Source organism: Pipistrellus kuhlii, unplaced genomic scaffold, assembly GCF_014108245.1.
Source record: "Pipistrellus kuhlii isolate mPipKuh1 unplaced genomic scaffold, mPipKuh1.p scaffold_m20_p_54, whole genome shotgun sequence".
In the NCBI taxonomy this organism is placed as follows: Eukaryota; Metazoa; Chordata; class Mammalia; order Chiroptera; family Vespertilionidae; genus Pipistrellus; species Pipistrellus kuhlii.
Window position 1 is genome coordinate 2037106 of NW_023425556.1, and position 26232 is coordinate 2063337.

General features: G+C 39.1%; 1 long non-coding RNA gene across 1 annotated transcript; it reads left to right on the top strand.

The window, feature by feature from the left end:
* Window positions 1-1628: 1628 nt before the first annotated feature.
* On the top strand, window positions 1629-24681 carry LOC118706729. Its single transcript, XR_004984109.1, has 3 exons — window positions 1629-1643; window positions 3275-3277; window positions 24524-24681. It is a non-coding gene; the product is annotated as an uncharacterized LOC118706729 (long non-coding RNA).
* Window positions 24682-26232: the final 1551 nt, after the last annotated feature.

Below are 26232 nucleotides of genomic sequence, written 5' to 3' on the forward strand. Positions count from 1 at the left end.
GTCAGCCTGCAGACTCAAGGGTCCCTGGTTCGATTCTGGTCAAGGACATGAACATTGGTTGCAGCACATCCCTGTTAGGGGGTGTGCAGGAAGCGGCTGATCTCTCTCTCTCTCTCTCTCTCTCTCTCTCTCTCTCTCTCTCTCTCTCAGGGATGTTTCTAACTCTCTATCCCTCTACCTTCCTCTCTGTAAAAAATCAATAAAATATATTTTAAAAAAGGACATCAAAGAATTTAATCCCTTCCACTGTGTACAAGGACCCCTGGGAAGGTACCTGAGCATTCTTTATTGGCCGCTCTTGTCTTTTTGGCCAAGAGGGACCTTCTTCTCACAATCAAATTGCCCACAGCTGTTGCCTGAGCTTTCTGTTCATGCTGAGGTTGAAGCCTCCTGATGGCTGGTAGCATGGATCTGTCTCTTGCCCAGTGGGGTGAGCTGGGCCCTCCCTGGAGAAGAAACCTGGGTTTCACAAAATATGTGATCAGTGCCCAGGCCCTGCCCGCAGGCAAGGGAATCCCAAGGCAGGTGCTGGGAGTGGAAACCACTGGGGCGTAGGCTACCAAGGAGATAAAACTGAACCTTACATTATCATGCTTAGACCCAGAGAATGGCTAGTTAGACAAAGATGGATAAGATTCCTCAGGAAAGGAACAACCTAAGACAGGTACAGTTGCAGAGGGGCCATCAGGAGCGAACTTGGGGGTCAACAGAGGTGGGGCACAGACCTCAAGCCCCTAACTTTGCAGGGGCCTGAACCCTCACCCCTTCTGAGGGATGTCTCCTGCCTCCATGGCTGCTTACCTTCCAATTCCCAGCTCAAATCAGGACCCACATAACAGACAGAGACTTGGCCTATAGCAGCTGCCCTCTCACTGCAACAAGACTTGTTTGAGTTGTCTTGTACCCATGATGTGGAGAACTGGGGTTTTTGATATCTAAACCCAGCCTAGTACCAGGAATGTTTGGGGCCTACTCAAAAAGGCAAATAATCCTTTCCCCTAATATTTACACGGTAAAATCAGATTGTTGTTAGAGTGTTGAGTTTGACAGTAGAATGGTAGTCTAGTTTTCAGACTGATTTAAATTGGTTAATTGAAATAAGCTAATATTCTAGAAAAATCAATTGTACTGGACAAAAAGCTGTTCCTAAAGTGTTAACTAAACTTTTTTTGGTAATTAATCTCATGGTAAAATAGGGTAACATGTAATTAACAGAAAGCAATCATATTTTAGTGCAAAAAAATAATAAAATTTAAAAGCTATCAAGATTATATTACAAAATTTTCAAAAGCCTCCTACTATTTAAATAAAAAGGGGGATAGTAGAAGAATATCATGTGAGGAAAAATATCCTGTAAGTAAATTACATATAGGAAATTCTTACTTTAGAAAATTAACTTTCATTTGTAATACCAACAGCAAGACACCCATGTAAAACATACATGGTGTCAAACAAGACAAAGGAAAATTGTTTGGGCAACAAATGAAAAAGGACCCCAAGTCAAATTTATAGAAAATATTTTTATTAACTTTTGGTGGAGAATGTGTTGTATATTTTCAGAAAACAACTCTGAGACCATGTGGATTCCTCCAATAGAGAGGAATTGGTAGGAGTGCTCCAGCCATGATGACAGAAGAGAAACAGTCCAGAGATGGAAGATGCTCACAAAGCCTTGCCATACAAGCAGTCAGCAGCTGTGAGTCGCTGAAGGTTGCCCAGGACCAAACCAGAGAGTGGAGGACCTGCATTACCACTATTTGTTCACCATCCAGAACTGAAATATCATTGCTGACATGTGCACATAAAGAACTGGTTGACATAGGAATTGGGGGACTCAAAAAAACTGTTGGCTCAGAAAGAAACACACTATAGACTGATTCATTTGCCTCTCAGCATAACCATTATTGCTTATTTCATTTTCGGTTCTTATAAGTGTATTTCTAGTATCACATGATCTCACTCATCTAGGGGAAATGATGAACAACATAGACTGATGAACAAGAATAGACCCAGAGACAGAAAAGCATTGATCAGACTGTGGGACCTCAGAGGAAAGTTAGGGGAGGGTGGGGATAAAGGAGAGAGATCAACCAAAGGACTTGTTTGGGTGCAGATGAGCCTAACCAGTGGTCAAGGACAACAGTGGGATGGGGGCATGTGTGGGGAGGGGTTTGGGATGGGCATGGAGGAGATGAGGACAAATATGGGATACCTTAATCAATAAAGAAATTACATAAATTAAAAATAAGTAAATAAATAAATAAAAATAAACAAGAAATTTTACAGCTATCGGCCAGGTGATTTGCTTTTGCAATCTTACTGTAAAGAATATGCATATGAAATATTGTATTAGGAAACTCTCTTGTGAATTCTTTCTAAGGTAACTCAATCCTGACAAAAGATCTTTGCCGAAGAAGCCTGGTGGAAATTTCAGTATTACTTGTGAGGGGGAACCAGAGTTTTGCCACCCCAAAATCTGCCTTTTTTGGAATATTGATTAGTTTAAGCTTATTATTTTTCAGGAAAACAAAAGACTCAATATGACCTTTTACACATTCCCCTCTATGTGCCTAAAGGAATTCAGATGGGGGGAAAAAACTGTTCTATGAAGGGAGCTATCACCTTAGTATAATATGAACGAAAGTTGGCAGACCTGAAGGAACCTAGCAAGGTCTATTTGTTAGACTCCCTTCTGTGCTCCATTGTTTCTGGATGGCCTGGCAAGAATTTGTTCACAAAATATTTGCTTTTTCTCATCTACCTGTGAATTCTCTACCTTCCCTTTGAAGTCCAAACTACTACTGGACTTTCTCCTTAGTTCAAGATGATATATGTCTCAAGTGTCCAATTTGTCCTGGAGTCCTATAGTCCTATGGTATCCCTGTATGTACATGCAAGATAAATTTGGTTATTGTCTTCTGTTAATCTGTTTTATGACAATTTAATTATTAGACCAACCAGAAGAATTTAGAAGGGTAGAATAAAAATTACTTTTCTACCCATAAAGTAGAAATTCTTCAGTTGTCTTACTCTTTTTTTCAATACCTTTAGTTAACAACATATAAAAGAACTCTATATCATAGAGAAGGGCTATGATATAGGATTAGGATGGATTAGGATGCTCTACAGTGTGTGACAATAAGAATTATGAGATGGAGATAGAAACAGGGAAGGACTTGCTACTCTAAAGTCAAAGAAAATAGTAAACAAAGGAAAAAGGAAAATCTTTAAATTCTCAGAGGCATGCAACCTGCTAAATTGCTATTTGACTAAGTTAGTGCCTTTTAGTCACACGTGACACAGATGTGTTCTAAATAAATAATTCCTGGAAAGGAAGATTCATTATTAAGATTGTTATCTGTCAAAAGTCTGAGATGAAACACTTCCACATCATACTAAGCAGCCCCCTGCCATTATATATCCCTTAAATATATTTATATTTTTATAAAAGCAGATTGTGAAAGCCAACTCTACCTTGGGCAAGAACTGATCTTCAGTTCATCATAAAGTTCTTTATGATGCCCAGTAATCATAATATCTAAGTGCAGAAATCAATGTGTTGGGGTGGGACATCCACAGCTGAATGTCCATGTTTCTTAATACCAGTTTCATTTGCCCAGCTCATATTATGATAATTTTCCCTTGCTTCTTGTTTTACCTTCTAATTTTGAGATGAGATTGGAGAAAGAAAAAAGGAATTTGATATTTCCTTTATTGACCACCTATGTGTTTGCTTTAGAATCTATTGTATTAGCTTTCATAGTGATACTATTGTAACTAACTAGTTATTAGTAACAGGAAAAAATCAAAGGGAAGACTAAACATTATAGGCATGTTATCTGCAAAACACAGTGGGAAGGAATCACATATGGAAAATAGATACATGCCAGTAAAGTTGGGGTGACATAAAGAAGGTACTTTTCTATCAATCCACCTGGGGACAGAGCTGGTTGGCCAGAATGGGAGTGGCCACTACAATGGCATGAAGATTTGGTATAACCCCTTAAAGGAATTTTCTCTTTTGTTGCTTGGGATGTGCTCTCTTGGCTCTCTTGCATTTACCTGTATGGCCCATGGACATGTGGTTCCTATTTGCAATGGGCTAATGGACTATAGTTAGCCTGATGCTGAACTGGACCTAGGTCCAAAATGGAAAGGAAACTCTGGTCACTGGCTGTTATTTTAGTTCTACTGAAATCTCAGCTATACTCCTTCTTTGACTGGACTAAGGGAAATTGGGACTTTGGAAAACCAGGAGTGTAATTGCATGGAAATAAAGCTTTCTTCCATATTGCATCCTCCAATGTGTGTCTCAGAAAATTCCTTTTCTCAGTATATCATAAGAATCCCACCCCCAGAAGCAACTGGGAGAGAGAAGACATGCTCTCATTCAATAACAACAACAATTTTATGAAAATTGCATAAATATTCCCATGTTACAGATACAGAGACAAATAAAAAGACTTTATCACTGGCCCAAGGCTTCACAGATAGCTAATGGGAGAGCTATTGGCCAAAGTATTTCTATGAATAGAACCCTATCATATGGTTGCAAGACCATGAATATTAGCATTGCTTAAATTCTTTTTCTACATAATCCCACACACTAGTTCAGGGTCTTTGACTTCTGGAAGTTAAGCCAACTTTATAGTATTCCCCTGTGGGCATTTAAAAACACAATTTGTTGCCGAAACCATTTTGGCTCAGTAGATAGAGCGTCTGTCTGTGGACTGAAAGGTCCCAGGTTCGATTCTAGTCAAGGGCATGTATGTTCGTTGCGGGCACATCCTCGGTAGGGGGTGTGCAAGAGGCAGCTGGTCGGTGTTTCTCTCTCATCGACATTTCTAGCTCTCTATCTTTCTCCCTTCCTCTCTGTAAAAAATCAATAAAAATATATTTTAAAAACACAATTTGTTTTAGCTTGGGTGCTAGGCATTGCTCGAAGACTCATGCAGGCTGGTGAATCATAATTCAAATTCTATGTAAAGAAATGATTAATATGGTAAAAAAAAATGTTAGCCCTTGCTGTCTTCTATATATTTCAAAAACAGAGAATTTATATTTTACTCATTTGAATTACTGTTGTTTTAAATGCTGTTTAAAGTACAAATTTATGATTTTGATTCTGAAGATGGTGACCAGCAGGAAGATAGGGAGGGAGAGAGTGTGAGAGAGTGAGGGAGAGATAGAGGAGTGTGTTGACATGTGTGGTGTGTGTGTGTATGAGCTATAGATAGTTAAGTTCTACAGATCTTCCAAGGGTCTGGCAAACCTGGCTGTCTTACACAGTAGAGCCCCATTGCCACCACAGACACTCTAGGGGTGGCCAATGTGGGCACAGAGACCACACCATCTTGAAAAACAGAGCTGCTTCAGACTAGGATCCTGGACTCAGCACCACCAAGTCTGGTCTCAGACATAAACAGGAAGCCTGCAGCCACTGGGGACAGAGAAGTGGGACCACTGCTTCAGACCTACAGACACCAAGAATAGACATCCTGGCTGCAGATTTTCGTGAGTCACAGAGCCCATCCCCCACCCACAGGCTCATGGCATGTGCCATAGGAACTGCTAGACCCTCCCCTCTTACAGGCCTAAGAGAAGCTACAGGAATTTGAGCCTGAGAGCACTCTGACACTGGGAATCTGTTCCCCACAACACAATAGGCAATCAAACTTCATACCCACACAGGGTGGCAGTGCCACCTGACTTTGATTCTGGGCAAGCACACATGGGAGTTTGTTTTCCACAGCACAAGAGTGTACCTCCTTCCGACACAGTGCTACTATGAAACTAGTCACCCAAAATGACCAGGATCCTGATTCTTTGGGCAAAAGGCAGCACTGAACACCAGTGACTTGACTCTATTTCTCTTCCCATGCAGCTAGGATCCCTTATTCCCAGTAAAATCACACTAAGACCAGTGACTCCAATTATTGGTACATGCACACACAGGGACCCTGGTCTCTGTGTGAGGCCGTACCAAGAAACAGAGACTCTGATACTCAATTCTTGTTGTGAGCATAGGGGAACTCTGACTTCTGGAATGCACTAGGAGACTTTGATTTTCAGGGCACATGCCAGCATGGTCTGTTTCAGTGCAGCGCAGGCAGGGTCCCTGATTCTAGGTGTATACACCAGGCCACACTGATCGCTGGTGACTCTAATCCTGGGCGAGTGTGGCTCCCACCAACCTACACCAGCCATAAGTCTTGGTATCTGAGCTCTTCAATGACAGTTGGGTGGGTGCAAAGTTCCCACTGCACATGGACCAGGCCCACACAACTTTTCTTTAGAACCTTCTGGTGATAGTAAGAATGGGGAGAAACAACAATCCAAAAAGGAAAGAAAATGAGGGATCTGCAAGAAATGCAAATTGTGAAATGAAGCATGCAATGTGACAGAAAAAGAATTCAGAGTAATCTTCCTACAGTTCACACACAGGATAGATGAGAAAATCAACAACCTATGCAAAAATCAGAAAGAAATCAAAAGATATAGCTAGAATAAAAAACACCATGGAAGGTTTCAACAGTAGACTAGAAGAAGCAGAGGACCGAATTAGTGAGTTAGGAAAGATAAGGTAGAGTAACAAGCTCAATCTGAATAGCAACTGGAGAAAAATTAAATACCAGGAGGAGAACCTAAGAGAGTTTTGGGATAACAAGAAATGAAGTAACATACATATAATAGGACTGCCAGAAGGACAACGGAGCAGCAGGGATAACAAAATCTATTTGAAGAAATAAAGAGAGAAAACTTCCCTGATTGGGGCAGAAAAATGTCACACAAGTACAGAGTCCCAAGCAATATGAATCCCAAAAGAACCACAAGAAGACATGTCATAATTACAATGGCAAATGTTAATGACAAAGAGAGAATCTTAAAGGCTGAAAGAGAGAGATAGTTACCTACAAAAGAGCCCTCATCAGATTGTCAAATGATTTCTCAACAGAAACACATCAAGCTAGAAGGGAATGGAAGGAAGTATGCAAAATGATGCAAAACAAAGGACTGAATCCAAGAATACTCTATCAAGCAAGACTATCAATCAAAATTGAAGGGGAAATCAGTAGCTTTGCTGACAAAAAAAGTCTAAGAAAAGTCTAAGGGACTTTTATCACTACATAGGCAGCAATGCAAGAAAAAGGGAGTGATGTAAAAAGAAGAAACAGAAAGGGAGGAAGAAATACGGGAATAAAGTGCAGAAATGGCTACAAACAAGTACCTATCAATAATGATATTAAATATAAATGTATTAAGTGTTCCAATAAAATACATTGAATGAGTGAATGGATAAAAAAAAAATATGACCCATCTATATGCTGTCTACATGTATGACCCACCTAAGTAAATGGACTCACAGAGACTGAAAATGAAGGGATGGAAAAAATATCAGGCAAATAGAAATGAAAACAAAACAAAACAAAACAAAACTAGGATAGTAATACTTATATCTGACAAAATAGACCTCAAAGTGAAGACCATAACAAGAAACAATAAAGGACACGTCATAATTATAAAGGGATCGATACAACAAGAGGATTTAACTCTAGTAAACATTTATGCACCAATGCAGGAGCACCCAAATACATAAAACAACTTCTGGAAGATATCAGGGGAGAGATTGACAGCAACACAATCATAGTAGAAGACTTTAATACATTATTAACATCACTGAATAAATCTTCTAGACAAAAAAATTAGCAAAGAAACATCAATCTCAAATGACTCATTAGATCAGGTGGACTTAATTGACATCCTTAGAACATTTCACCCCAAACTATACAATATACATTCTTCTCAAGTGCACATGAGACATTTTCAAAGATTGACCACATATTAGGGCATAGGCAAAGTCTCTCCAAATTCAAGAGGATTGAAATCATATCAAGCATCTTCTCAGACCTCAATGGTAAAAATTAGAAAACAATTATGATAAAGACAATCACAAAAAATCAAATACTTGGAGGCTGAATAGCACACTATTAAATAGTGAGTGGTTTATCAAATAGATCAAAGAATAAGAAAAATACACATCCTGGAAACAAAAGGCAATGAAAACACAACAATCCAAAATCTTTGGAACACAGTGAAAGCAGTCCTGAGAGGGAAGATCATAGCATTACAGTTCTACCTCAAAACACAAGAAAAACTGGTAATAAACCATCTAATTCTGCAACTTAAAGAATTAGAAAGAGAGAAAGTAGAAAAGCCCAGTGTGATCAGAAGGAAGGAAATAATAAAGATAAGAGTGGAAATAAATGACATAGAGACCAATAAATAAATAAATAAATTGATTGATTAATTAATTAATAACAATAACAATACAAAAGATCAATGAAATCAAGAGCTGGTTCTTTGAAATGATAAACGAGATTGATGACCCTCTAGTCAGGCTCATCAAGAAGCAAAGAGAGAGCATCCAAATAAACAAAATAAGAAATGAAAAAGGTGAAATAAAACAGACCCCACAGAAATACAAAGAATCATAAAAATATACTATGAGCAACTCTACTCCAACAAACAGGTTAACCTAGAAAAAAACGAACATATTCCTAAAAAAAATATGACCTTCCAAAACTCAACTAGGAGGAATAAAAAAAAAATCTGAATAGGTCAATAAATGGAGGAAATTGAAGCAGTAATAAAATAACTTCCAACAAACAAAAGCCCTCAACCAAATGAGTTCACAGGGGAGTTTTATCAAACATTCTAAGAAGAAATAAAACCTGTCTTTCTCAGAATGTTCAAAAAACTTCGAGTAGAAGGAGCACTTCCAAGCTCTTTCTACGAACCTAACCCTAAAACCAGATAAAGACAATACAAAGAAAGAGAAATTATAGGCTAATATCCCTCATGGACATAGATGCCAAAATCCTCAACAAAATTCTAGCAAATCAGATCCAGCAGTACATCAAAAAGATCATACAGCATGACCAAGTAGGATTTATCCCGGGTTGCAAGGATGGGTACAACATCCACAAAGCAATAAATGTGATACACACATAAACAAACTTTACTTATACAGCTATTAGGGCAATGTAAACTAAAGAGAAAATAAACAAATACAACTACATCAAAATACAAAGATTCTGCACAGCAAAAGAAACAATCAACAAAACAACAAGAAAGCTCACTGCATGGAAGAACATATTTGCCAATGTTATCTCTGATAAGGGTTTAATCTCCAACATTTACAAGGAAGTCATACAACTTAACAAAAGTAAGATAAACGACCCAATTAAAAAGTGGACAAAGGACCTAAATAAACACCTTTTGAAAGAGGACATTCAGAAAGATAAGAGACATATTAAAACATACTCAAAGTCACTAATCATCTGAGAGATGCACATCAAAACAGCAATGAGGTATCATCTCATACCTGTCAGAATGGATATCATCACCAAATCAACTAATGACAACTGCTGGAGAGGATGTGGAGAAAAATGAATCTTTTTTCACTGCCTGTGGGAATGCATACTGGTGCAGCCACTGTGGAAGAGAAGACAGTATGGCCTTTCCTCAAAAAAATTAAAAATGGAACTCATATTTTACCCAGTAATACCACTTCTAGGAATATAAAAAAAAACAAAAAACAAAAAAAAACAGAAACACCAATCAGAAAGGATATATGCACCCCTATGTTCATAGCTAAGCAATTTTCAATAGCTAAGAGTTGGAAACAGCCTAAATGCCCAATAGCAGATGAGTGGATTAGAAAACTATGCTACATCTACACAATCAAATACTATACTGCTGTAAAAAAGAAGAAATTCTTACTATTGACAACAGCATGGATGGATCTTCTAAGTGAAATAAGTCAGTTGGTGAAAGATAAATACCACATGATCTCACTCATTTATGGATAATAAAGATCATTACAACCTGTTGAACAAAAATAAACAGAAGCAAAGAAGCATCTGACAGACTATCAAACTACAGCAGGAAGGTAGTCTAGGGTTGGAGGGGGTAAGAGATGAACTGAAGGACTTGTGTTCATGGAAATAAGCACAACCAACACACTCAAGACACTGGGGGAGAGGGGACTAGGGCAAGTGCTGAGGTAGGGGAGGCTGTGGGGAGGTCAGTAGGGAAAAAAAGATACATGTGTACTACTATTTGTAATACCTTAAACAAAAAAAATTAAAAATAAATAAATAAAAAGTATATATTTATTTTCTATGTTAAAACCTGTAATAATCAGTAGAAATTAACATCATAGTTTCAAAATTCTTTTCAAAATTGGTTGCTAATATTTTGTTTTTCAAGAGCTTCTGAAAAATGTTCCCCATTTACTGTGCATGCTCATATGACTTGTATATGTAGCCATGGCACAAATCCACTATGCTACCTGAGATTCACTAACATGCCAAAGCAATCATTGGGATTGTAGGCCATGCTTGGGATGCAGGTTCACTGAATAGACATTCTTTATTGTGAAAGCTACAAATATATATATTTTTCTTCCACCTTGCAAATTCTTCTAGCTGGGCCAGTGGTTGGCAAATATCAACAGAGCCAAATATCAACAGCACAACAATTGAAATTTCTTTTGAGAGCCAAATTTTTAAACTTAAACTTCTTCTAATGCCACTTCTTCAAAATAGACTCACCAGGCCATGGTATTTTGTGGAAGAGCCACACTCAAGGGGCCAAAGAGCCGCATGTGGCTCTTGAGTTGCAGTTTGCTGACCACGGAGCTGGGCTAATATAACAGAGATAGATTTAATAGGACAAATACATACAAAGTTTATAAAGAAAGTAGGCAATTTTAGGTAGCTGAGGGACAGTGGAACACAAATGAAGGCAAATTCCTGCTAGGCATCCTAAAAAACAGTGGAACATCAGAGGGATGTACTTAACAGACTCCTGCTTGCAGCTTTTCTATCTAATATACTAAGATTAAAATTCATTTCTTGGACCAGGTCTTACCATCTGATCTCCTAGGCAGGAAAGGGGGAAGGTAAAAGGTTCTTTTTGAGTATTTTGTTTCTTAATGATCAGCTTAAAAAATCAATATGCCCAAAGGTATAGTTTTTGTGATGGCAAAACTTTGGTCCCCTTCATTAAAAATAATTGTAATAATGGGAAGCAATGTATTTTGGGGGAAAGTTGATGGACTTAGAATCAGAATACTGAGGCACATTTTTTAATCTCTATGCACCTTAGTTTTCTCAACTTAAAAATGTGGTTATTAATAGATACACATCAGCAAAACTGCTTATAAAGAATTAAAGACAATAAAAAGGAAATAATTAATGTAGAGAACGCAGCCAGCATGATGCTTTTAGGAGTCACTTAAAATAAAATTTATTAACTATTAAAAGTAAAATATACACACCACTAAAGGTCAAGGACAATGGCTAAATCTTGGGACTCCCAATGTTGAGTATTTTCCATATGTCTAAAAATAAAACTTTACACCTTTGTATAATGCCACATCAGGGCATGTTGATTGTTTTTTCCTTTAAATTAGGCTTCCTATTGTCTAAAGCAGTGTTTCCCAACCTTCTCTCATGATGAGAATCACCTGGTGGAGTTGTTAAAACACAGATTCCTGAATCCCAACTAAGAACTGCTAAACTAGAATTTTTGAGAACATATAGGTAAAATTGCATACCTAACTTAGTGCTCTGTATATAAAATCTGTCTTAGAGCACTAGTTAAGTATACAATTTTACCTATATGTTCCCAAAAATTCTAGTTTAGCACTTCTTAGTTGGGATTCAGGAATCTGTGTTTTAACAACTCCACCAGGTGATTCTCATCATGAGAGAAGGTTGGGAAACACTGGTCTAAAGAGTTATATCTAAACTTGGCTTGACATTTTAAGGTCTTCCATAACATAAACTTGGAGGATGAAAATAACTCAAAAACAGACCCTGAGGCAGGGAAGCATTGATCAGACTGTTGGGCCTCCGAGGGAGGGTAGCAGAGGGTGAGAGAAAGGGGGAAAGATCAACCAAAGGACTTGTATGCATGCATGTGGTCCTAGCCAGTGGTTATGGACAACAGGGGGGTGGGAGCATACGTGGGGAGGGGTTTGGGAGGGAATGAGGGGATGAGGACAAATATGTGATACTTCAATCAATAAAGATTTTTTTTAAGTTCCTATGTTATGGTTTGAAGAAATTCTGATCCTTGATCCTTCCCATAATAGCTTACATTCTTATAGAACACACATAGAGAAAACATAGCAACAAAAACACTTCCTGAATTTCAAGCCAAAAGATAAAGACTTTGGGCTTTCATGAAAACATGAATTATGAAGTGTATCAAAATATTTAATAGGTGTATATCTACAGAACATTATCAAAAGTACTATCTGATGTGAAACTGAGGCTAACAACTAAAGGAAGCTATTATTACCATCATGTACAGTTTCCCATTTTTGTTAGTCAAACTTCCCTCTTGCTCCTAGGAGTGAGGTGGAAGTTCTTACAATATCTTTAGAAAATGAATTTTCTAAGATGAGCTTGGAAGAATGACATATGGAAAAAGGCTTTATTTGGATGAAGTTAACATTCCTCAGGTTGTAAAGGCCCATGCCCTTAAGCCAGTCCTGGAAAGGTGCAGCTGGAGTTCCAGTGGAGCCAAAAATGGGGCCAGTGTCCAGAGCTTCTGTTCTATGTTGCAGCTGGGTATAGTTTAGCATGTAAGCTAATCAAAGTCCATTAGTACACTGACGTGGGCCATATGGGACTATGGGAGTGCAGACTCCTGCAACAGAAGTCCCAAGATCCCACCCAGTCCTTGTAGACAAGAATTTTATATATTATTAGGTTGGTGAATTTGCTGTGGCAACACCCATCCTGTCCACCAATTTCCTCCCAGGTCTGCTTTACAGGAGTGCACCTTAACATGTCACTCAGAACTTATTGGGCATGTGTCTAAGTTAAAATGCAGCTTTTCAGCAAAGCTGTATAAATGGCATGCATATATTATTTGGTCTCCTTTTTCCTCCTTAATAATAACCAGGTTACTATAATGGCATTAGTTTCATGACCTCAATAATTTTTTTTCAAGATACTTTTGTTGCTAAAGAAGAAACACAGCAAGTAGACACATATTGAAATCAATACAAAATGTTGCCTAAGTGTAGTCTAGCAATTGATTCAGCTATGCCTAGTCTAAGAAGGCAGTTTTCTTGAGTTATTTTTTTTTCCTGGCAAGAGAAGTAAAGACACTGGTATTCAACCTTAACCTGAGCATCTAAACTTTGTAGTTGTTTTATTTAAAAACAAATTCAAACAAAAAAATTAAATTTGTGTGACTTATTCTGTGTGGAGTGTAGGTCATTTAGAATATGAAAGAATTATAAGAGCTAAATTTACTTTATGAAAATTGGTTATTCAAACCTCTGTAGATTTCTTAACTATACCTTGGTAAAATATGAGATTAGTGTAGCAATTCCTTCATCAAATAAATTTATTGTTAACATATTGAATGAGTGATCCTGTTAGCTACTGTTCCAAGATTACAAGATAATTCTTTAAAACTTTGGGAATTCTAGCAGTGGTAAATAGTCTTTCTCATCTTGCAGAAATGTTTTCATTAAGGATTATTATAGTAGATTTAATACTTCTAAAAACTGCATTTTCCTTCTTGTTTAATACCTCATATTCTTTATGATCCCCATGTCTTTATTGTTCCTCAATTTTCATGCCAGAATCATAAGAGGGGTAATCTTAATTTATCATATGAACATATGTGCAATTGTTCTGAGTAGAAAATTATGTTAGTTTAAAACCAGAGAGACTTCTTTTAAAATACTTCTTTTTCTAGGGACCACGTTCATTTTTGCTGTCCACTCTTAGTTGGAAATTGTCATATGTTGTTGTTTTTTTAAAGGAACTTTGAAGCCAGACTCAAGGAGTTTGCATCCTGGCTTTGGTACTTACTAGCATCTCTCTGAATCCCAACTTCTTCATTTCTAATCAGGGTTAATAATAGGTATAATAGTAGTGATAGGTTTGTAATGAGAATTAAATGAGTTAATATTTTAATTGCTTAGGAGTCTACTTGGTACATAGTAAGTTTACATAAGTTTTGTTAAATAAAATTAATTCTGAGGCAGGATATTAAGATGCTAGGGAAATTCCTTGGCAAGTAGAATGGGAAAACTGAGTCAGATAGCCAAACAAACATGCCTGAGTAATTTATAGCTGAATTCAGAAGCTTATGTCCCTAAAGATAAAATCTATCCCTTAGTTGTATTTCAGCTTGAGGCCCAGAAAAGAAGCAAAAACACATGGATGACACTTTCCCTAAAATCCCCACCCTTAAAAGCCCTTAGGAACACCACCCAAGGTATTCTACCTCCTGAGAGCAGACCCTCTCTTTTCCCTTCCAATCCCCTCCCTGCCCCACCCCCAGGCACATTACTTCCTGTGCCCTGTGACCTTTAAAATAAACATTCTCTTATAGTTGGAGTCTTGGCTCTGAATTCTTTCCTAGCCAGAACTCAAGTGCTGAGGTTGCTGAACCCAGGTCCAGTCTGATCCCACCAATTTAACACCTGGTGCTATTCTCACTACTGCGAACAATCCTATTGCCACTTACAACTTCCACCATCTTTTCAAAGTAAATATTTGTTTTCCTTTCCTTATTTCTCTTGTTTCATTTCACAGTGTTTGTACTATCTTATTTTCTTTCTGTGCCAGAGGTCAATTATGTTCTTTGTGGAATACATATGATTCACTAGCTGTGGGCATTAAGATTTGGGTAATTACTATTAAATAATATTTCCATTCCCCACCCTTACACATTCTACACCAGTTGCCTAAAAATAGTGCACTGAGTTACTTATTCCTTAATAAATATAAGTTGTGATCACAATATAACTGTACTTAATAGAGTGGTAGTCAAGTTAACATTTATATTCATAATCAGAATTTTATCTTAGAATATTTTTCATGAGCAAAGCAGTTGTTATTGAACATCATAGAAAACCATGAAAATACTCCAAATGATATACTAAATTTTATTTTGTTCCAATTTTTTTACAGAATTTTATTTAGTTTTAAACTTGCTCCAGAATGGGAACAAGGAAGGTGTGGGAGGATTTATTATGCAAGGGAAAATAGTGAGTCATTATAAATTGGTGCATTACAACAAAACAAGAATTCTGTGTCAACTGTCATATGTATACTGCATGTACAGAGCTAGGTGTGGTGGAGTAGATTGTGCCACCCCACTTCATGCCTTTTGGGGGGAATATTTATGTTGAGTTGTTTTGTGTTTTGTTGTTGTTTGTTTGTTTGTTTGCTTGTTTTTAAATAGACTTAATAAGACCTTTTACCTCTCCTTACCTGCCTAAAAATTTCAGATAGAAAAGCCTGCTCCAGGAAGGGAGCTACCACTTTAGCATAATATGTACTAAGTGTGGCAGATCTGAAGAAATCTAATAAGGTTTGTTTGTTTGACTACCCTCTGTGACCCATTGTTTCTGGGTGGCCTGGCAAAAATTTGTTAACCAAATGTTTTCTCCTTCTCATTTACCGCTGAATTGCCTACCATCCTGAAGACCAAATCACTACCACTTCCTTCTTAGTCCAGAATGGCATATTTACTGAGTAACCAAATTATTATGACCTCTGAATGCATAATAATCTAATATATATATTAGAGGTCCAGTGCATGAATTTGTGAATGGTTTGGGTCCAGCAAGCCTGGCCAGGGGGAGGGGACATGTACGGTTGGCTGGCCTGCCTGCTGGTCAAAATCCTGGTCAAGGGGATACTTTGCATATTAGCCTTTTATTATATGGGATATACACTGAGTGGCCAGATTATTATGCATTCAGAGATCATAATAAACTAGCCATTCAGTGTAAATGTCAACTGTAGGACTTGTCCTCCAGTCCCATGACCCCTGAATGTACATACATTATTACGGTTTTCTCCTTTTGATCTTTCTCGTGCCAATTTGATTATTAAAAAAGCTAGAAGAAGAACTAAAGTAGAAAAGAGGAAAATTTCCAATCACTCACATGGTCAACCACCATTTTTAAGTAGCTCTCCATTTCTTCGAAGTACTAGACAGATGCTAAGATGTTAGGAACAGAGAATGATTATAATTCCATATCCCCTAAACATTGAAATGGTTCTCTGGGTGATTTGATTTATTTTCCAATGTTATTATTATAAAAACCATGTTAATTTTTAAAAATCTCACTTGGAACTTGAAGACATGTTTCCTAGTTGGTCCATAAACATTTTAAAGAGTCTAACAAAAAAATGGACATAAAATGATATTTTTAATAAAGAAAGGAACAAAATCATTTTTATTTTCTTCACTCAAAGAATAAGTTGACCTATGATTTTATGGTTCAAAAATTTATTTAATTCATTGAAGAGTAGGCTTTTATAAATAACAACCATTCTGCTTAATGGGAAACCATTTGTCCAGCTTTAAAAAATAAAACTTCAGTTATTACCTATGCCATAAATTTTAATTACTAATTGGTATCTAAATTTTAATTAATTGGCATCTGAATGTTAGATACCATCAAAGACTTTCATGATTTTAATGGAAGAATAGAAATAAATTAATTTTCAGTTTTTACACTTGTTCAAGTAGTTTTTATGTCTCTATTTTAATAATGTTTCTGGCCGAAACCGGTTTGGCTCAATGGATAGAGCATCGGCCTGCGGACTGAAGGGTCCCAGGTTCGATTCTGGTGAAGGGCATGAGAAGGAAACCCCTATTTGTAACAAACTGCTGTTTGGAATTTTCTGCTGTTATTCTTAGATAAAATGTTGCTTTCTAGTCTGCTTTAGCCTGTTTGAAGAATGATGATAATAAATTTAGCTGTATGACCTTGTAGGCCAGAGACTAGATATGCCCATAATCTTAATGCCATGCCAGGTGCATTTTTTAATTGGATAGAATTGTATTGTTTTCAAGGCCAGCATCGAGATAACCACTAAATGCACATAGGGCTGGCTCTTTAATAAAAAGGGAAATTCTGCTTATAGCTTTGCTTAGAATTTAAATTCATTTTCTCTAAGCCCATCGTGCAATGAATAAAGTGAGTTTCTCCAAACTCTCCTCCTGCATTGTTTGATTGTTCGGGAACTCTGCAACAGGCATGTACCTTGGTTGCAGGCATATCCCCAGTAGGGTGTGTGCAGGAGGCGGCTGATCGATGTCTCTCTCATCCATGTTTCTAACTCTCTATCCCTCTCTCTTTCTTTCTGTAAAAAAAATCAATAAAAATATATATTAAAAATAATAATGTTTCTGTTTAAATTCTGTAGATGAGTATTCAATATCATGCTAAATATGAGCTATATCATAAGGAACTGTAAAAATTATTTATCTGTCCTTTAAACTTTTTAAAGCTAAGTACAATGTTTATCAAAAACAAGGTTGAAATGTCCTTATCTGTATTATATGCGTAGTATAGCTATACAGTGTAAGTCAGGACTCTATGATATATCTTATATTTCAATTGAACTCTCAGGTAGTAAGGACAATCAAATCAATGCTGTCATATACTTAAATGACTGGCCTAATAAAAGAACTTCAAGCCAAAAGCACTAATTAGGAAAGAAACTATTGTATCTCTAACAAGATTTTAAGTTAATAAACCAATAAATGTATCAGTAATTGGCAAGAACTTGGTAGAGTTAATAATGAGGAGACAAAAGGAAGCTAGTAGTCAGGGGACATGTTTAGCCAGTGAATCCATCTGGCAGGAGTTGCCAAAGCAACACTGCTGGGTGTGGGAGACTTTAGCTTTAAAATGTATGGATATTGCTAAGACAGGCAGCTTGCAGATAACTAATCAGAAGACAGTGAGACATAATACCAATTCCAAGGATGTTACTAAGGCAGAATTCTTATAAAGAATTAATGAAGAGCAAGGAAAGCATATATCTTCCCATAGACCAAGAAGCACATTTGCTTCTCTTTTCTCTCTCTGGCATACTGGGTTCCTGGGTCTCCTGTGGCAGGGAATATGTTCCCATGTGCCCACGTGGCTTACGGCCAAATGGGACTCCACACATGGACTGATGGACTTTCATTAGTTTGGATGCTGAACTACATCCCACTACAACATGGAAAGGAAGCTCTGGACACCAGCCTGCTTTGAACTCTCCAGGAACCCCAGCTGCACTTTTTCCAGAACTTGCTTCTCTCAATAAACTTTGCTTCTGAAAGGCAAAATAAGACATTTGGGGGGTAGCTATCTGAATCTATGCCAGTAACCTGCATTCTGACACACACTCTTGCTAGCAGATAATTAACTCCATTCTTATCTGTTATGCCTGTCCTGCCTTACAGAACCTATTGTCCCGAATACTCCGATTTACAGAGGCCATGATCCCTGAGGGGATTGGCTGTGCTAGCACCAGACAGGCCAAGCCTCTAAAAGTAATCTCACTTCCCCCATCCCAACTCATGGAGGGCTGCAAAGCCCAGGAAAAGTCCAGAAGCCTGATTAATATTTGAGGGACAAAGAAACTAAGGGTATAAAGGGAAAGCTTCATCCATATTCATCACTCAGGCTTTGGAAACCGACTCCCCTGAGTCACCATTCTAGTAGATCTGTAAATAAAGGGTTTTCCCTGACTGAATCTTCTGAGTACCTGTTGTGTGTTTTCCGGTTGTCTGGTAAATTCTGCAACACTTCCTCTAACCATTTTTGTTTAAGAATTTATTTATCAATTTTGCAAGACAATGGACTCAGACCTGAGAACCATATTTTGGATGAATCTTTCGAGGTTCCATCAAGATCTACAGAACACAGGGCACAGCTAAGGAGAGGAAGGAGCTGGAGGAGAATCCAGCTCACTGGACCAGGGTGACAAGACTTCACAGATTCCTGATAAGTACTATGTGATGTGAGTCATTTCAGTGGTAGAATTTATTTTTTAGAAATTTGTACATCTAAAGCAGGGAAATCATGCTGCTCCTTGTCTCTGCTTCCCAGTTTGACCATGGTCTTCGCATTCTCCACAGGTGCTGCTCCACTGACCCCTGCTGGGGACCCAGGAGGCAGGAAGGTGGCAGAGCAGCAGTGCCAGAGCTCTTGCCATCTTGCATAGAGGAGAAACTGCTGCCATGTGGAAGGGCCAGGGGCAAGGCAGTTGGGCAGCAGGCAAGGGTGGACATACTCCAAAGCCAACTGTTCTTTTGACCCCAGATAAGTAAGCCATTTATCAGGCTTTTTTTTTTTTTTTTTCATTGCAGGTAAGGATTTTGGCCCTTCTGTGGGTGAGCTATTGCTCATGGCAGGATGGGTCAGTCATGGACTGGGGAAGTTTACACTAGGTACCCCACTACAACAGGAATTTTTAGGGGTGAAAAATACAGGTTTAGGAAATTTTTTAAATTAAGGGAACCATGGAAGAAACATAGGGCAGCAGAAGGTATATTTCCATAGAATAGGGGGGCTGAAAAGTTGCAACAGGTACATTTCCATAGAATGAGGGAGCTGAAAACAACAAAAGGTCTATTTACAAAATAAAAGGAAGGAGGAAAAGAAAACCTCATGTGTCCATGTGAATGTCCTCCTTTGAGCTCAGAAATTAGTATAGTAACCAGTCCAAGGAAAGAGTGACCAATCAGAGGGGATATCAAGGCACAAAGATCTACAGCCTTTATGAACTGTGGAAACAGAGACTTGGTGCAACTCCTTCCCTCTCCCTGCGTGGGAGTCTGTGCTGTGAAAATCTTTTCCTTTCCCCATGTGGGAGTCTGTACCTGTTCTTTAATAAATTTCCACCTTTGCTATGCCATCTCCCATAGTCCGTAGATAAATTTTTCGACTCCGACAAAGAGCGTGTCAATCAGTCTGAGCAGGGAATGCCACATGTTCCAGACCAAAAATTCTGTTTCACCACTGTGGGATGGTGTCCATGCCCCCAGGAGCACCGGGCCTTTCCCTGTGGCTTTTCCTTGTCAGGTTGGTTCCAAAGGAGGGAGAGAGAAAGAGAGAGACCCTTGTCCTTTGACTGAAATCATGATCTTTTCTTCTTTTTCAAGTTAGGTTCAGGCTCACTTTCTTTGAGCTTTCTGGGGTCCTCCAGGTGGAACTAAGAGTTGAGGGTTCAGAGACTCTAGGCTAAAATCTTTACTGGGTTAGAGGTGTGGCTCCAGAAACAATTTAAGCCACCAAATCCTTTTACCATTCGAAAATCTCCTCTGTTTAGTTCAAAATACTTATAGATAATTGGCTTTATGAAACTAAAGTCTAGGACCATTGAAATGCAAATACCTGTTTGTTTGTTTTTTTAAAAAAACCTCTTATATAGGTCATCTTTAAAAATACAAGTTTCTCAGGGAAGAGGAGGGAGGAATAAACTTAGTCATCTGAAAAAAATTAGTTAACTAATTTCAATTGTTAAATAATTCATTGCTAGATCACCTGATTTTGTCTTTATTGCTAAAAGTCTGTAAAGTGAATTTCAAAGTATCGTAAATGTAAAATCTTGGGTTTTATTAAGTGTGTCTGGGGTGACAGTAGGGGCTGGAAGGAGGGGATAGAAGAGGGGATGGGAGATATCTGTAATACTATCAACAATAAAAATAAGTTTTAAAAAGTGTGCCCAGAAACTGAGTGTGTTTAAAATATGTTCATAAAGGTCAATTTAAGAAATTCTGGTTATTTGCCTTTTTTTATCATTGGAAATTGAGGCTTCTAAGGGCTATTAGCTGATATTGTGCAATTTGATAATAGAAGGCATGAGGCATGGAGATACATTTTGAGGGTAAAAGAAAATGGGCTCTAAACCTAGTATTCCTGAAAGTTGTAGAAAGGTTTATGAAGGGAAATTGAAGCATCCATCTTATATAAAAACTGTTGTTTGAAATTTTAACCCTGCTATTTGGCTTCTATAACTTCTTGCTTGCTAAGGCTACTCACACTTCAGAGAGGCCATTAAACCTTCCCCAGACAAGGTTGGCACCAGGCCAAACCTCTAGTTGAGGTCTCAAGGTCCTAGTACATACGGGCTCTTTAAGAACTTGCAAAAGGGACCAGAAACACTCCTTATTTGGGAGACAAAGAAGGTAAAAACATATAAATAGGGAAAATTCCTGCATGTTGGGGCCCAGAATTGGAGAGACATTTTCCTCTGGACCCACGCATAATAAATGTAACTCCATCTCTCTAAGTATTGCTTTGTTCTTCTTTGGTTTTCTGTAACATTATTGGTTTCCTGAACCGAGGAACTACTAGGATTGACCTTTTTTGGCCTCTGGTGAATGGGCCAGGTTAGGGGCCCTGGGGAGCCGGATAGGCCTCTGGGAGATGCTGCTCTGTTGATTTAGCAGAATTGAACCAGGGGACTCCAGGCACTCCCAGACCTCAGCCCAGGACCCATCCAGCATCTGGAGAGAGTTGACAGACACTTCTGGACCTGTTGACAGAATCTGTAAGGTAGGGGCCCCATCAGTTCAGCCCATTCCAAGTGAGTGGAAGGGGGAGCTTGATCACCTCCACAGAGGCCATAGAGCTTCCTCAGGCAAATTAATCAGGAGTCAGGGATCAGGTGACTGTTTAAACTCTGGGTAAATATCTAGTAGAAGTAAAAAAAAAAAAAAAAAAAAAAAAAAAAAAAAAAAAAAAAAAAAAAAAAACTATGACTAGCTAGTATAATAAATGTGGGACTCTGGAGATGAATGAAGGAATTATGAGTTCACTCTGTTGTTTGTTTGTGTGTGACTAGTCAATTGCTACTGAGAATGGGGGACTGAATACAGTCTTAATTCCTGTGGTAGGTTCTCACCAAGATGTTGGTCAAGAATTATGTTCCAGGGCATGGGTGCCTGGAGTGCTCCCAAGCCCGTCTGGGGAGTTGGGCATTGTTTCATTTATCTGCTCAGCTTCAGTTGGAGCTAGTGTACTGAGAGAGTGTGAGTATGGATGTTTGTCTGTCTTGGCATAATTATTTGCTCATTAACTGTCATTAACTGGTCTATGTGTAGGGAAAGCTACTTTGTGCCTTCTGGCTGTACACATGAGAGTATTTGTTATCTCTTTCTATTGTTTAATTTGTTTAAAGAGAGTATTTGTTATCTCTTTCTATTGTTTAATTTATTTAAAGATAGGGCAGACCTACTGTGATGGTCTGCAAATGTCTTAAGCAGCACTGCTGAGTTATTTTTCTCAGAGATGTTTGCTCTCTATCACAGTGGAAGGGAATCAGCCCATTTAGCTTATAAAAATGTCTCTAATTTTGTATAAGTAAGGGTTTCAGTTTGTACTGATCTGTGAATTTGCTATATTAAATTGAAATTTTAAAGTCCTAGGTTACTTTAAAAGTATAAATTTGTGACATTTCAAAGAACAAAGAACTTTTATTTATGGTTTTCTCATCTCTTTTGGTGATCGGATACTTCCAGGGGCAGGGCTTACATCTCCACAGGGAGGAGAGATTTACAGGCCCTGACCCTGGCTGTGACATCATAGTCCAAGGTGGAACTAAGGCTGAAGTTATTATTAACTATCTATGGACCCCCAATACTAATAGCATCTGTAACTGGATTAAAGATCTTTTCTTTCAGGAGACCATCCAGGCTTTCAGTTCTCAAGAAATCTCCCTACACACCCATATCCTCCTCTATCTTTCCAGGCTAAGAATCATTTTCCCCCACAGGTCTGTGGGCCTCAGACTTCAAAAGGGAGGAGTGCTACCGCAGTAGTCTGTAGTTTTGTCTGAAACTCCCACTGTTTCTATTTCTCCCTCTGTAGGAATTATCTTCCTCTGACTCACAATCAAAAAGAGAGACAAGCAACTGGACTCGGGCATGGGACAGGTTGGGGAGAGGGTAGACAGAGAAACCAAGAGTGGTAAAAGATGAGGATTTAAGATCCTTTAGGAGTCTAGAGGCTTTGAGTAAAAACCTATGAGGGAAAACAACGGTTACAGAAAGAAAAAGAAAAAAAGTATCCTTAAATGTAAAAACCTGGTTATACAGGATCTCAGACCACTTGCCTTATTTCCCCTGCTAAGGACAGAGTAAATGGTTAATGCAAAAAACTGGGAGGTGTCAGCAGTTAATTATGAAGCTGGGAGAGATAGGCTTTTGTTTATTTTTACTGGTTGCAGACCGTTTTTGCTGGAGTAGGGGTTAAGATCGAAAACTGATTGCTAGGCAGACTCATCCCCCATGAGCCAGATGAAAGAAGGGGGTTAGAGGGGCTACATGCCTGAGCTGCCTACAGTGGCCCTGGAAGAAGCCTCAGCAGCAAGAAAAGCAGGGGACAGCAGACATTAACCTGACACTAGAGCTGCCCCACTGCTACCCAGTGAGCAATACAAAACTTAGGCCTTTGGCTTGCTGGCTCCAGCAGTTAAACCAGAAGCCAGATACTGCTACTAGTCTCCTTGCAGCCCCAGGGATAGAGCAGCAGGCCTGGGATCTGTGAAAGCAGCAGATAGAGCTAGTGAAAGCTCCCTGTTTGCAAATGTACTGAAAGGGTTCAGTACTTATTGTTGCTGGAAGAGGAGGGACTGAGATCCCCTTCCAGTGCACTCCCTTGAGAGAAGCCTAGTCGCTGCTCTGCCACAAAGAGGACTAGAGGGAAGGCAAGGGGCCTAATATCCAAGCCACTGCCACAGAAGCGCTTTGTAATATTCAAGGCTGTTTCTAACTGCAACTCTGGCTGTTTTGGACTGGCAGCTTAAAAGTCAAAGAGCAAAGGAAAGGCAAAGGAACTCTCCCTGGACCAGGGAGCCTTCAGGATTTTGAGAATATCCAAGAGAGGAGGAGTCTGACTGAGGGATGGCAGAGACCCTGTTGGGTTGGAAGGACCTAAGACCACATGTTAAACTTATAAATTACAGCTTTGTAGGCAGATGTCCAAGCCCAGTTGTATGGGGTTAAGCTGCCTGTTTACAGCAAAACAACTTTTTCCCATGCCAGAATAAATTTCAGGGAAATTAGACGGGCTGTGTTTGTGGCTAGAAAGAAGAACTGGCCACCATGCACAGCCCTGACAGCGGCCTTCAGGAAACTGTATGATATATTTAGATAATGCCTGTGTCTTCATGGTCATGACTCCAGAAAGACAAGGACAATTTTGCTTTGTGTGGGAAGTTCAAGATTAGACTTTAGTCACCTCCCTAAGATATTTGTATAGCCCTACCATGTGTCACATATGGTAGAAGATTTGGCTACCTAAGATGGCCACAATGCCAATGTTACTGTCTTGCAGGCCTGTGTGAAAATGCCCATGTCAGGGTTGGCACAAACCTCAACATTAGGAAACTGGGGAAGGCCTGTTTGGAACAGAGGGAAGTGTCGTGAGTACCAGCCCTTTGTTACAGGAATTACAGACCCTGTGAGGTCCTGTGACATGAGACCCTGTAAAGCAATAAAGCTACCTTAGTCCTTTCTCAGAGGGCATGTCACCCCTCTTAGAGACCATATTAAATTCTAAGGACAAGTCAAATAGGGAGAGCCCTACTACAAGGACAGCTATAATTGTCTACTTGAATATAGGCACATTTTGGATTCCTCCTTGTCATTTGAACACAGTTATATTACTCTGAAGAATCCATAGAAATGACTGACAAGGAAAATCAGAAGATCTTAAAGCAGGTCAGTATATTTTTCTCCTTATATAATTCCTCTGAAATTTGGCAATGCTTAATAAATCATGGCAATACATTTATTTGCATAAATTCAATAAGGCTGGTTTCTAATAGTGGTTTTATTGACCAGAAACTTTGACTAGAGTATCATGTTTAAAGAGCCCTCTCTGAACTCTGAAGACTTGAAGCCAATAAGAGTGCCATGGGGAAAGCCTGGTATCCTTCTTGGTAGCCCTGAAAATGGCTGGTGCTGGAGTATCAAGCCCATACCCTGCCATCAGTGGCAGTTAGTCAGACTAGAAGGGGAGTAATAAGGGCACCTCTCTGTCCCTGCAGGAACCCCATGCACTCTAGTGACAAGGTAAAACGAGTACCAGTGACAAGTAGGAGGGCTTCTGTGATGGGCCTTAAAACCTAGGGTGTGGGCCCAGGTGGAGTCGCTGTGCAGGTGAGGGATTCACTCAACTCAGCAGATACTACAGGCAGGCCTAAAGGCAGCTGGATGGCTTGGCTTCCTGGCCCTACAGGGCACAATAAGATTCAATCATGAAATTCTGGCAAAGGTAGTCAGTTACCATACTTGTTGTGTTTATGCAAACAATCAGGACAAATTAAATATAATAGATAAATTAGCCTTTATTTGGCTCTTTTGATAAACATAGAGGTAATCTTGAGGAGAAAAATTATATTTTAATAGAGGTCATTAAAACTGAAATGTTTTCTTTCCCTTCTACTGGGCCAATTGCTACAGTTTGTCTCTGCCAGGTCAAAAGCCCACCTCATCATCCTAGGCCTCATCATCCCCGTGACAGACAGCAAGGATCTCTTGGCTCTGAGAGAAAACTCCATCCCTCCTCAGCACGAAGCAGCTACAGAAGTAATTCAACATCCATTTTCCCTAAAGAATCCAGAGCCAGGATCCTTGAGGCAGTTATACCGACATGAGCAGAACAAGGACAGTGGGACAATTAGTGCTATAGGATGTAACTAAGTCTTTCCACCTCTATGTATGTGAGACAAGGGGCATAGCCAAAGAGGTACTCACCAAAGTCTCAGCCCCTGGAAAAGTCTGGTAGCCTATTTGTCCAATAGACTTGACCCCTTTGCATTTGGGTGACTTACTTGCCTCTGGGCGGTAGAAGCCACACCTATGCTTATTGAAAAAGCAAATAAGTTAACCCTCAGGCAGTAACTAATCCTAACTGCCCCACATGACTCCAAGGTTTTACTCCAGAGCACACTAGAGCACTTGATGTCAAACACTTGAGTCACCCAGTTTCAGGCTCTCTGGTAGACAAAAGAAATATCAGTAACAATTTATACTGATAGCAGGTACTCATCAGTATAACAAGGTAAGGGTTCTCCACAGAAGCAAGAGGAAACCGGGCCACAGATGAAGCTGCCCTGGAGGCTGCCCTAAAACCAGTGGGGCCTCTAAAGATTCTAGTGACTCTTCCAGATCCTGACCTGCCCAATCTATTGATAGAAAAGCTAAAATCCATAACCAGTCTTTATTCAAGTTCTTACAGGCTTTACAGTCTACCCAGGAAACTCTCTGTATGTACCAACTTCTGATCTGGTTCATCCCTTCCACCGTGGTGACTCTGTTTGGGTAAAGGAATTTCCCATTCAAGCACTGACTCCTACCTGGAAAGGACCACCTCCACAGTGGTCAAGG